The sequence below is a fragment of the Erythrolamprus reginae genome, chromosome 1, assembly GCF_031021105.1.
Source record: "Erythrolamprus reginae isolate rEryReg1 chromosome 1, rEryReg1.hap1, whole genome shotgun sequence".
Classification (NCBI taxonomy): domain Eukaryota; kingdom Metazoa; phylum Chordata; class Lepidosauria; order Squamata; family Dipsadidae; genus Erythrolamprus; species Erythrolamprus reginae.
The window spans coordinates 237,660,121-237,673,396 of record NC_091950.1 but is presented as its reverse complement, the minus strand read 5'-3'; the positions used below and the strand labels follow the sequence as shown (position 1 = coordinate 237,673,396).

General features: G+C 41.6%; 1 long non-coding RNA gene across 2 annotated transcripts in view; it reads right to left on the bottom strand.

Moving 5' to 3' along the window:
• The window catches only part of LOC139156688 (uncharacterized), a 150,751-nt gene extending 147,948 nt beyond the window's left edge, over positions 1-2,803 (bottom strand). For both annotated transcript variants that reach the window (XR_011557366.1, XR_011557367.1), the window contains exon 1: positions 2,652-2,803. This is a non-coding gene — a long non-coding RNA (uncharacterized lncRNA). The remainder of the gene's footprint in view (positions 1-2,651) is intronic.
• Positions 2,804-13,276: the final 10,473 nt, after the last annotated feature.

Genomic DNA, 13,276 nt, shown 5'->3' with positions numbered 1-13,276 from the left:
TATCATGGACAGCTTGAGTAACCAAGAGGTGCTGAATTGTGCAAAACCAGACACATCATTAGAAGGCCAAATCACAAATTACGTATGATTTACTTTGGCTATGTCATGCGTGCAAATTCATTGGGGAAGTCAATGACCCTAGGAATAGTTAATGGAACAAGGAGAAGGGGGCAAGCAAAGAACACGCTGGCTTGATAATATTGAAACTAACAAAAGCTAAACATCCAACAACGGAAAAAAGTTGTACTTCACACCAAGTAACATGGAGAATGCTTGCCTATAAAGTCACCAAGAGATGAACACAATTGAATTGTTAAAACAATAACAAAACAGTATTTGTACAATAATTATGCTCAATGCAGTAGATTGCTAGGAGAAAGACTTCAGCTGTAATTGTTTTTAACTATTGGATTTGTACTGTTTTATTGTTGTGAGCTGCTCTGAGTCTTCAGAGAGGGGCGGCATACAAATCTAAATAATAATAATAATAATAATAATAATAATAATAATAATAATAATCGAAAATGAGCAAGCAAAACTACTGTGGGACTTCCGACTTCAGAATGACTGAATTCTGAAGCATAACGCACCAGACATTGTGATCGTGGAGAAAAAGAAAGTATGGATAATCGACATCGCAACCCCAGGAGACAGCAGAATTGAGGAGAAGCAGCTAGAGAAATTAGAGAAATACGTAGATCTAAAAATCGAGCTGCAACGACTCTGGCATAAGCCAGTGAAAGTGGTCCCAGTGGTACTTGGCATGCTGGGCGCAGTACCAAAGGATCTCAGCGGACATTTGAAAACCATCGGAATTGACAAAATCTCCATCTGTCAATTGCAAAAGGCCACTTTACTGGGATTGGCAAACATAATTCGCCGCTACATCATGCAGTCCTAGGTGCTTGGGAAGCGCCCGACTGTTGATGAAATACGAAATCCATAGTGGCATAGCATAGTGATCTCATTTGCTGTGTTGTACTGATAATAATAATAATAATAATAATAATAATAATAATAATAATAATGTAAAAGTTTCATGTCTAGATGAGTTGAAATATAATAATAAATATATATACCATGTATGATTTCATCTTGCACCTCAGTCTTTTGGAAAAGACAAATTTAAAAATTGCTAAGAGAGCAATTATACAAAGAGAATCAATTTTTTTAAAAAAAAAGTACTCTTACTACAAATCTTGTTATGACAACCAGCTTATATACTTAAATAAATGATAGGGCATAATTTCAAGGCTGGGAAAAGCCAGAAACAGGGCATCATTCATTGTATCATGATGACAGAATAAACAGTTTCCGTACAGAGGCAAGCCACATGATTTCTCCCTTGAAAAATAGATCATCCATCATAGTGAAATTATAAAATTATATGTAATCAACCCTGACAATCAATGGGGTGCCAGATGCTGCAGCAGATTGTGCTCATATCTTATCCTCATGTCTTATTTTCATTGTCCCCTTTGTTGTATTTAGAACACAAAATTTAAATACCCACTTCTTACCTGCTGCACAGAAATCAAACCTGCTGATTTTTAATATATATATATTGCAGAATTTCCCTATGACAGTGATGGCGAACCTATGGCACGGGTGCCACAGGTGGCACGTAGAGCCATATCTGCTGGCACACAAGCCATTGTCCTAGCTCAGCTCCAACATGCATGTGTATGCTGGCCAGCTGATTTTTGGGTCACACAGGGGCCCCTAGGAGGGAATTTTTGGCTTCCAGAGAGCCTCTGGAGGGATGGGGGAGGGCGTTTTTACCCTCTCCTGGCTCCAGGGATGCCTTTGGAGACTGGGGAGGGCAAAACATGAGCCCACTGGGCCCACCAGAAGTTAGGAAACAGGCCATTTCTGGCCTCCAGAGGACCTCCAGGGGACGGGGGAAGCTTTTTCGCCCTCTCCAGGCATTGAATTATGGGTGTGGGCACTCACAGATGCGCCATAGTGCATGCCCACACGCTTTTGGCACCTGAGGAAAAAAAGGTTCAACATCACTGCCCTATGAGATCTCCAGAATGTAGCAAAGTTCTATTTGATTAATAGAGTCAAGACCAAGAAAGCCTAGTGGTGGAGATATGGAGTTTGAACCAGGACACTTTCTCCTGAAATCTGCCACCACCCAAAAACACATTAGATTTTAATTTGTTTATTTTAGTACTTCAGGGGGCCGACTGCCACGAAGCGAGCATATTCACAGTCCAAATTGGCAAACTTTATTGAAAACTGAAGCTTCTGAATTGATCTCTATCTATGATGTACAAGTAGCTTCCTTCTTTGTAAAGAACATCATTCACCATCCAAAATTTTGTGAAGTGAGAGCAGTTTGCTTTATTTTATTTTCACTCCCCCACTATACAGGGGTCTCTGACAGAAACTGAAATATAGACATTTCTTCATTTTCTCTAGAGATGAACCCTCTGAGACATCAAACTGTATTGCAACATGCATGCTTAGCTTCCTCCTCTATCTGGCTTCAGACAAAGTGAATGTGTTGATATTAGCTTCCAACTGTTTAAGCAGGGAAGTCGCTTGATAGCCAAATCATTATGTTAGCAGAGGGAGGCTAAATCCATCCCAGTCTGCTAAGTGATCAGTGCTGCCTGTTGGGATGAACAAAAATGTTTACCCACCTAATAAATCTTCCCATAAGCTGGGACGCCCCAGAGCTCAGCAGCAGAATGATGGCAATTTGGCCTGCTGAGAAGCTCATAGTTGCAAGAAGCTGTTAAATCTGAGGTGCCAGTTCTCCCTTGACCTCCTTGTCAGTGTTGATCTCAAGAGGCTGCCTGTCAGCTTGGATGAATAATGGATGGCAAACATTGTGTTCTTACTCTACCATGGATATTTTGTTGTTGTTGTTGCCACGGAAGTACTTGTATGCATACTTCTAATCAGTTCGACAGGAACATGGTGAATGCATTCTTCTGCCTGCTGATTTTCACAGGGTGGAAATTGTGCCCCCCCCCAACCCCTCCCAACTTTCAAAAGTAGAGTGTTGTCCAAATGAGCAACCTCAGCAACCTCATTTTCTGAAAGAATAATAGGCAGATAAGAGATTGTTTGCAAAGTCTGATTATAGGGAAAGAGAATTAAGAACATATGTGGAAGAACAGCTTTTACAGTGATGAAATCCATTAAAGAATTATGTACAACCAAAACTTTAGAAAGCTGGATAGATTTTCTTTCTCCAGGATAATATCAAATTCTATTTAGCTTGGAAAACCCTGAGCCCTGACTCAGTAATGCTAGGGTTTATAATATACTTCCATAAAGTTATTTATTGAGTGAACCAAAACATTAAAAAACCAAACTCAATATTTCCTCTGAAGATCCTTTTCCTTCCTGCAGCAGAGAATATCCTATCAATCCTAATGTGGAATTAGCTTGATTAATTTACTGTGAAAGTCATTTTCACTTTCCGCAGCTTCAATTTTACAGCTACGTCGTAGAGTAGTGCAAAAATATATTCAGTTACTAATTCTTCCCACCCATTGCACAGGAAAGGTGTCGCTAACATTTGTAAAAGTACGCAAAAGTTTCTGTTCTGTTTTACATAAGAAATAAATTATGTGCTATTAGCAATAGACGAACCAGTCAAAATGTTATACTTGTAACTATACTGTAACATGGAAAAGATGGATGGCAGTGAGTTTTCCATGGAACGGGGGAAAATTTAAATGATTTTAGCATTTATCCATGACCTTTTTCATCAAAACGAAAAATCCTGTAATAAAAAAACTATTGGGATTTGATCTGAGCAACTTCTTCAGCAGAGGTTTCTTTATTTTTCTGAGTCTATTCCAGATGATGTAGAATCTAGATACAAAATCTCTTTCCATATGGTCAAGTCCAATTGTTAAATTTGACCTTATCATAATGCTGGCACACTGCCGATGTGAACCAAGAATTTCCAGTGACAGCTAGTTGGAAGTTCTACCAAACAAAGATACCTTGGCAGCTCTTTAGGGAAATATAATTTTGCTAGGTTTATGATAGGATTTCAAAATTGGAGAAGGAAGAAATTCCATAATCATTTGCTTCTTATTTGCTTCTTATTTATGGCACACCAAAATTCTAAATGTACAGTGATTGTGTGCTATCAAATCAGTGCTAATGACCATATAGGTTTTCTTCATCATGACCTTTCTGTAATCTGGTCTTTAAAGTCTTCTAATGGAGCACTCATTGCCTTTGTCGATGGGCCCCTCTACTTTAATTTCTCTAGGGAGGTAAGTCTTCATATAATATGTCTAAAGTAGGATAGTTTATGTTGTTCAATGAATTGGCTTTCCTCATTGTTTTCGCTTGTCCAAAGGTCTCAAAAGGTGATTCAAGTGATCCAGCACACGGCAACGTTCATAAATACATGCCAGTTGCCAAGTGTCTGAATTTTGTTACCATGGGGATGTTGTAATAGTCATAAGTGAGGAAAATGGTCATAAGTCACTTTTTCATTGCTTACCTCTCCCAGAAACACATCCACTATAATGAAGTAACACAGCAGGACATTTGGAGTAAGTTGGGTTAGATAAACTTGTATAACATACTAAAAAGCACCAATGCTGTAACTTGTATATTAAATAGATTAAAATGTAGCTTTTAGTACTGGCCATACTTTCTCAGTTTGAAGACTTCCAGAGATGGTTCAAGAATTGTTCATAGCATGCTGAGGCGATGCTGCCCAGGAATTCTGGAACCTGAACTGCCCTACAACTAGAGTCACCAGGATGTGGACCAGTAATAGAGAACACAATTTCATTCTATCGGGGGGGGGGGGGGGTGACATTCAAATTTGTCCCCTACCAGTTCTGTGGCTATGGCTTGGTGGGTGTGGTCAAGGCACACCCACTATGCCATGCTCACAGAACCAACAGAAAAGTTTGGTCAAGTTTTCTAGCATTCAACCTGGCTGCTTCTCGCCTCCTTGTCATGTTTGCTCTGTGTGTATAAGCTCAAGAAGGAGGAGAGAAGGGCTGAGTGAGAGGCAGGGGTGGGCTGCTGCCCGGATGGGGGGGACAAGCAGTGGGGTAGCAAAAATGGAGACGCACCCAATTTGCACTGAAAGAAGTTGAAAGAAAATGCAGAGCATCCTGCATGAGCCACGCCCACAGTGTGGTAGTAAAATTTTTGGTAGCCCTTCATTGGTGGGAGGGGTAGGATGGAATGGGATAGGACCAGTCAGTGGTACAATTTATTGATTCTCTGAACTGCACATAATCACCACCATCAGTTCTATAGAACCTGTCCAAACCTGCTGAATTTCACTCCGTGTGGAGTCAAAAATCCAGTAGTTTTCTTCAGGATTCCTTTTCTGTTTGTGTCTCTTCCCTTTCTCCATTATCTAGTTTAAAACCACATAACCATACTTTTTGACCTGAGCATGCATCCCCTCTTCATCTACAGTATCCATGCTTTTTTTGGCGCAGGAATGAATTTTTAAATGTTTAAATTATTCTTCTGAGAAAAAAAGTGTTTTAATTTTAAAATTGGTTACTTTCTGTCTCTTCAATATGAAAATGCTTTTAATGTTTAAATGCCATTTCTCTGCATTTGAATTAATCAAAGCAAGGTGGGAGGGAAGAAACAGCCAAAAATAAACTTAATGGATTATATAAGAATGTGCTTGGTTTATATGTTTTTCCCCTCTCTCAAACTGAAGTTCATTCTTAGTTTTTTCAGTGACCCGGAGTACAAAATGTAGGTAGAATCATGAGAAAAAAATAATTTCAATTTCTTTTAATTTAAGTTTTAAATTACTTTACATTCAATGCATCTTATTTTTCTTTCAGTATTGAGTAATTTCCCTCTTCAGGCACACTGCAGATTTCAGTTTGATGGCTGGTTCCAATTAATGGAAGGTTGGGGTTGTACACAGTACATCTCTGATACACAGCAAGATAAAAAACAAGAGACATTTCCTGACTGTGAGCTTTCATTCCCTGAATCTCTAGGGCTTTCTCTAATGTGTAATGATGCCTTCGTGGGAAGTTTGGAAGGCATAAACCCATATTAAATGACCTTTCCACAGTAAGACTCATTCTGCTTCCTAGTTCGGAATGAAAAAAAACAAATCCCTCTGCTCTACATAACTGAAATCATACTAAACTGGAGAGAAACTATGCCAAATGTCAGAACTTAATCAGAAATTCATTAGTAGACTGGGAAATATGAAAGAAGGGAGTGAAAAAAAAAGGATGGAGGTAACACAGAAAATCCCAACTATGCGTAAAAATCAAAGCACCAAACACCAGAATGATGATTCTGATGATGATTAGATTCAGAGATGACTCAGAAAATGGAATCCATGCTAGGGATATGATTGGTTTCTCCTGAGTCCTTCAGAAGATATTCCTTCTCTTGGGAGCTGTCAAATAGTATCAGCTAAGTATCAGCTAAGGATGGATTTGCAAAATTGATGGGTTATAATAATGAGTTGGAAGGGACCTTGGAGTTCTTCTAGTCCAACCTTCTGCTTAGGCAGGAAACCCTACACCACTTCAGAAAAATAGTTATCCAACATCTTTTTTAAAACTTTCAGTGTTGGAGCATTCACAACGTCTGGAGGCAAGCTGTTCCACTGATCAATTGTTCTAACTGTCAGGAAATTTCTCCTTAGTTCTAAGTTACTTCTCTCCTTGTTCAGTTTCCACTTATTGCTTCTTGTTCTACCTTCAGATGCTTTGGAGAATAGCTAGACTCTCTCTTCTTTGTGGCAACCCCTGAGATATTGGAACACTGCTATCAAGTCTCCTCTGGTCCTTTTCATTAAACTAGACATAGCCAGTTCCTGCAACCGTTCTTCATACATTTTAGCCTCCAGTCCTCTAATCATTTTTTATTGCTGTTCTCTGCACTCTTTCTAGAGTCTCAAATGATTGTGGGTTCCTACCAGTGCATCCTGGAGTTCTATTCAGGGAGTGCCCAGCGGATTGTGCAATTCGCATGCGATGGCTCCAATGTTGTCTTTGCCAGTCCGCTGCATGGCACCATCTTTCTTTTTTTTTTTAAAAAAAAAATTCATTTTGCGAGATTTTGCAAAAGCAAAATCTCACGAAGGGACACTCGCACATGATTTTGGCAATTTTTTGTTTTTGTGCATACACAGAAATAAAAATTTATTTATTTATTTATTTATTTATTTATTGGATTTGTATGCCGCCCCTCTCTGTAGACTCGGGGCAGCTAATTTTCCGCTGAAATCGCACACTTGTGCATCCCCTCGTGAGATTTTGGCACTCTTTTTGCTTCCTGTGCATGCATGTAAGCAAAATTGTGTGAGGGGATGTGCGTGCGAGTGCAAATTGTCATGATGCAAATGCAGCGCACATATACTATACCTGTGCATTTTTTTTCTTTCCTAAATGTAGAACCTTACTTTTTTCCCCATTGAATTTCATTTTGATTATATTGCCATTAATTCTGCAGATTGGCCTCTTGCTTTAAAATCAATACTGTTACCCTCCAAATTATTTTTTAAATTGACTTATTCATAAGAATCACAATTCTTTTATTCCTCCATCATTTTGAAATGCTTCAAGGCTACCATACTGTTAACATTAGCATTCAAATCTCATAACGCGGTATGACTATTCCACATTTCCTTTTTTAATGAATTGTCTGTAGTAAGAAAAAAAAAGGCTGAAAGAAATGGGATAGAAAAACTTACAAGACGTTGAAGGTTTGTTGTCTTTACATATGAGCAAGCTGTATTAGCTCTTCTATGGGAAAACCATTAAGAAGGGTTTGGTGATCTGTACAACTACAGCACCTGACTACAAGACAGCTTTTGTGATAACTTCATCCCCTCCCTTCATTTTAATTAATGGGAAGATGCAATATAAATGTCATGAATTAATAAAGAACGTTACAAGCAACAATGGAAAACTGACTACAGTATGATAATGTAAGAACTCTGCAAGACTGAATATATATATATTTGTTTTTGTAGATTTTGTAGATTTTCACGGGTACAGGTCTGATGGTCTTGGTATATTCGGGTTTCTTCTCATGTAGGATTCAGAAATTTCTGGCGACGTTTCGATGAGGTCCCACTCGTCATCTTCAGGCTGGTGCTTCTGTCCTTGTTCTAGGACGAACAAAAGGATCTGTGACGTTCCTTCAATAAACCAGGGTGATCCAACAGAAAAAACAAATAGCCCCTCCCTGGTACAAAGCTGAAGGGATCAGATCTGGTGGCCTAGAGGTTAATTCCCTGCCTTACAAAGGCAGAGGCCCCAGGATCAAATCCCAGTGTGGGTTTCTTCCCATGTAGGATTTGGACATTTCTGGCGACGTTTCGACGAGGTCTCACTCGTCATCTTCAGGCTGGTGTTTCTGAGAACAAGGACAGAAACACCAACCTGAAGATGACGAGTGAGACCTCATCGAAACGTCGCCAGAAATTTCCAAATCCTACACGGGAAGAAACCCGAATATACCAAGACCGTCATACCTGTACCCATGAAAATCTACTGGTAAATGTTTTTAGCTGGAATTTTAAAATTAAGGGAGACTAGGATGGTCCCATTTCGGCCTTGTTCTGGCCTCATCAGCTAGCCACACCCTTCCTTACTGAGATTTATTAATTTTATTAATTTTAAAATTCCAGCTAAAAAAACATTTGACATATACAGAATATAGTTGTCGGCTATAAATAAAATTAACTGCCTTGAAATTGTCCTGGGTTGGGCCTAGAGGCAAAAAGGAGCTGTGACGTTCCTTCAATATACCAGGGTGATCCAACATAAAAAAAAACATATAGCCCCTCCCTGGTACAGAGCTGGAAGGGATCTGATCTAATAGCTCAACTGCTAATTCTCTGCCTTACAAGGCAGAGTCCACCGGATCAAATCCCAGTAAGGAAGGGTGTGGCTAGCTGATGAGGCCAGAACAAGGCCGAAATGGGACCATCTGTCTCCCTTAATTTTAAAATTCCAGCTAAAAAAACATTTGACACACACACACACACACACACACACACACACACACTTTTGTTAAATCGTGAAATGGGCCAGAAATATTATAGTTTCATGACAAGCAATCATTCTCTGATCTAATGGGAGAAAAAAATATCAAGTTTTATTTTTATAATCTTAATTTGTTGTGTCTTAATTTGAAGAATGTTACCAGGATCAGCTGCAGTCTATGTAATATGATGGGGAGAGGGAGAGGATTTGATACTGTTCTCTCCATTATCACAGAAATAAACTACTGTTAAATTTTTAATTCTTTAATTTAAAGTGTTGATTTCTGAGTAGGAAAATGTATTAGAAGTGCATGTAGAATCTCCAATGAAGTGCAGCTTCTACTAGCAAAAGTGATAGATGCTGTAATTACTCCAAGTTACAAAGGGGGAGGGAATGCATGTGCTTAGACTACTGTTAATAATGTTCCTGTACTTAAATTATGATTACAATTGCATATACTCTTTATTCTCTCCTTGTATATCTCTAGTAAAAAGTGCTGGATAAAATAATAATTTACCTTGGGTATTGCAATCTTTATGTAAAAAGACTAGAATTATCACCAGGAAAATGGCTGTCTCCTGGAGACAAATTCACAGTTATATAAATGGTAATTTGTGTCATAGACTTCAGTAAATTGAATCCTAATTTAGTACATTTGGTCTGATGCAGAAGTTGAGCTGAAAAGTGGCAAATGGATTTTACGGAATCACTTGCTTTGAAAACCTGCAGGCCGACTTCAATGATTTCTGAAAATATTGTAATGAAAATGAAAATTGGCTACAGTGATTTGGGGTAAAGCTATTCCTCAAAACATTTAATGGGCCCATAATAAACTGGATCTGTCCCTTCTGGTACTGAGCTTGTGATTTTGCAATCCATGAAAGGCTTCTCCTGAAGTCAGAAGAATAGGTCTCAAGGAGTTCCATAGATTGTAATACTCTTAATATTGATATTCCAAATTTAGAGAGGGCAAAAAGGAAAGACACTTGGAAGTGAACTGGGGAAAAAATTGGATCTACACAAAATCCATGCCTAAACTAGCAGCAAACTAGCAAGCCAGTCCTACAGTATGACGAAAAAGTCTAGGAGAGCCACAGATCCTGTTGCCTAGGAGGCGGAATAACCACACAGACACCAGAGCTGGGTTATAATGGGTCACTTTTTATTGATCATGATAAAGACCTGCAGAGGTCGCTAAGTGGGCGGATTTCCCTGCCAAAACATACTTGGGCAACTATGGGCGAAGCTCCTTGTCAAGTAGTGTGAAGCTATTACTCACCTTCACCCAACTTTCAGCCACGCCCCAGGCATGTGGAAGGGCTCACAAGCCATGACCAGGAACCAGAAGTTGCGTATAGGGCCCGATACCCTGACCTGGTACCAGAAATGATGTGTGTGAGCCCCAGGGACAGCCCCCCTCAGCCCCCTGATTAGGTCAAAACTTGGGTTTCTGGTGAGGGGCTGTCCATCATCTTTCCAAGAAGATGCCCATAGGAGAACACTGAGTTGCATCTGGCATCTCCTTTTCCGCCCATTTCTGCCACAGCAGGGAGTCAGATCTCTATCTTGGCCTGCTGACTCCCCCCTTCATCCTGCACCAGCTCCTGCAGGCACCTCTGCAGGTCTCTCAAGAAAATGTGACTCCTGACATCTGTAAGGTGTACTCCATCCGTTCTGTACAAATCCAGTGTCTTTAGACTAATGGCCAGGTGGCTAATCACTATACTGCCCACCTCCCTGAAGAGTTTTCCAACTGCCTTGTTGACCCGAGTCCTTGCCGGGTCTACTGCCCTTGGTTTCACAGCATACCTCCAAATCTTCCTTGGGAGGATATCCGACCATACCAACTGTGTGTTGGGCCACATGCCCCTCAGGACCTGGAGGTCATTGTGAATTTGACACACAAGGGCCATGCCCTTTAGCAATCCAAGGTCATTGCCACTCCAACTACCAGAGCTGTCCCTGCCACGACCCCATTGATTCAGCAGCGGGAGAAGTCCATCCCAATGAAGTCCTCTCCTGCCAAGCCATTTGACCTTCGCCCATCGGCTCAGCTTCAACTGTGATCCACATGAGGACTTTGCTGCTCTTCTTCCGACCCAAAAGGCAATACTGTGACCAAATATCTATGCTGTGGGTGTAACCTGTTTCTTCTCCCACGTTCATTACATGCCAACTCAGAGCAGAGACAGGATCTGGAAGTGGGGAAAACAAGGCAGATTATCGTCCCAGTCTTATCCATATATTTATTCAGGGGTGTGGATGTACCCTTGAAAGGCAGCGGATCTCCACCTCCCAATGAGCTGAATTTGTTTCGCCAAAAAACCTGTTACTGCTGCCTCCGTAGTTGCACCTATGCAGAAAGAGTGTGTCCCTTATTGGCCCAAAACTGGTATTTGGTGAGCGGGGTGCCATCCTGGTGACAAAAGAGATAACCTGCGCTGGTTCCTCTAATATTCCTAAACTGGGTCAGCACCACCACTGGGCAGATGTCTATGTCTGAGATATTCACAAAACGAACTGTTTCCCCTTTTCCTTCTTGATCAGTCTTAGAGTGTCGCAGGCATATTTGCACTCCTTCCCTGCAAATACCCAGGTCGCTAACTAAAAGCGCTCACTTAAAGCAGTCATGTCGAGAAGTTGCTAGCACTTCGCTGATGCGGAAAGCACCAAAGAAGAGTGTTGTGGCCATGGCATGAAATAAAACTGCCTCGTAAGGCGAGGAAAAGAGCATGTGCCAGACTGCTAATTCCCTTTAACTGTAAAAGGGTCAAAGGCTTCCTTGAGTCAATCCCCCCCCCCCCATAATCTCTCCCTGTGCCATTCCTCCAACATTCACCATATCCGGAAATCCCCAGATGTGTCGTGAAAACTGTTGGCAAAGAAAGCTAGGCCCGCCAGCTTACTTCTTATGGTCCCGGCAGCCAAGCCCTTCCAGTGTTCCGCAACGCAGTATTCTAGCATGTGATCAACTGGAATGGGCCATAGCTGTTGATAGCCTCTCTCCTGCCTGAAAACCCAGAAATCCTTACCTTCCTCCTGATAGGCTTGCCTGGTGCTGGGTGCCATAGACATGCTCACTGTCCTTTGCTTACTTTGGCTTTCCAATATTCCAATGGTGGTGGTGGGGACTCTGCATGGCTTCAGATTTGTCCCGGGCATCAACCTCCAAAACCTGGCCAACTGTCCACATGACAGCGCATCAGCCATGTGCTATAAACAGAGTATTGAGATTGAGGCACCTGCTAATGAAATGTCGAACTAGCAGCATTACATGCTTGTTCGTGGATGACAGAGTGTTAATGATTTGCACCACTGCTAGATTATCGCACCAGAAACGGACCGTCTTGTCCTTGAATTCCTCCCCCATAGCTCGGCTGCTACCATGATGGAGAAAAATTTGTGAGGTCCCTGCAGATTCCCCACTCGAGCCACTGTTGAGGCCAAGCTGAGTAGCAGCAGCCCTGGACAACCCCAAAACCGCATCTGCTGGCCGCGTCAGAATGCACCTGCAGTTCTGCCTCTAGCACCACCCCGTTATGTTGAGTCAAGAAACGCTGCCAAACACAGAGATCTTCTTTCACCACCACCCCAGTTGAGCCGCACCCTGTGGTGCGGCTTGGTTAGCCCCTTCATGGCTGAATACAGCCTCTGGGCAAAAACTCGCCTGGGAGCCACCACCCAGCAGGTGAAGTTCAGAAGGCCCGCAATTTCCTGAATCTGCCTCAGTGTTACCTTGTTGGACCCCAAAGCCTCTTGTATAAGCCCCCTGAGCTTGGAGATTTTATCATCTGGTAACCTAAAAGACTGAGCAACCAAGTCTAGCTTGATCCCTAGAAAAGTGATGACCGAGGAGGGACCTTCTGTCTTTTCTTGTGCCAATGGTACCCCTATTTCAGTGCAAAGCTCACCAAATGCAATCATTAGCTCCTTGCAGCGCCCATTCTGGTGTGGACCTGCAAACAAGAAATCATCTAAATAGTGTATCGCTGCCTCGGATCCAGTCCGTGTTCTGTGCACCCACTTCAGGAAGGAGCTGAACTGCTCAAAGAGCACACAGGAGATGGAGCAACCCATTGGCAGGGCCCTGTCCACGTAGTAATTGCCATTGAAACAAGTGAGTAGTTTGAAATCCCTGGGGTGCACCGGTAATAGTCTGAAAGCTGATTTTATATCACATTTGCTCATGATGCCTTCCCACATCCCCGAACCATTTTTATTGCCTGGTCGAAAGAAGTGTACCTTACAGATGCCAGTTCTACCGGGATGAAATCGTTTACAGATTCGCC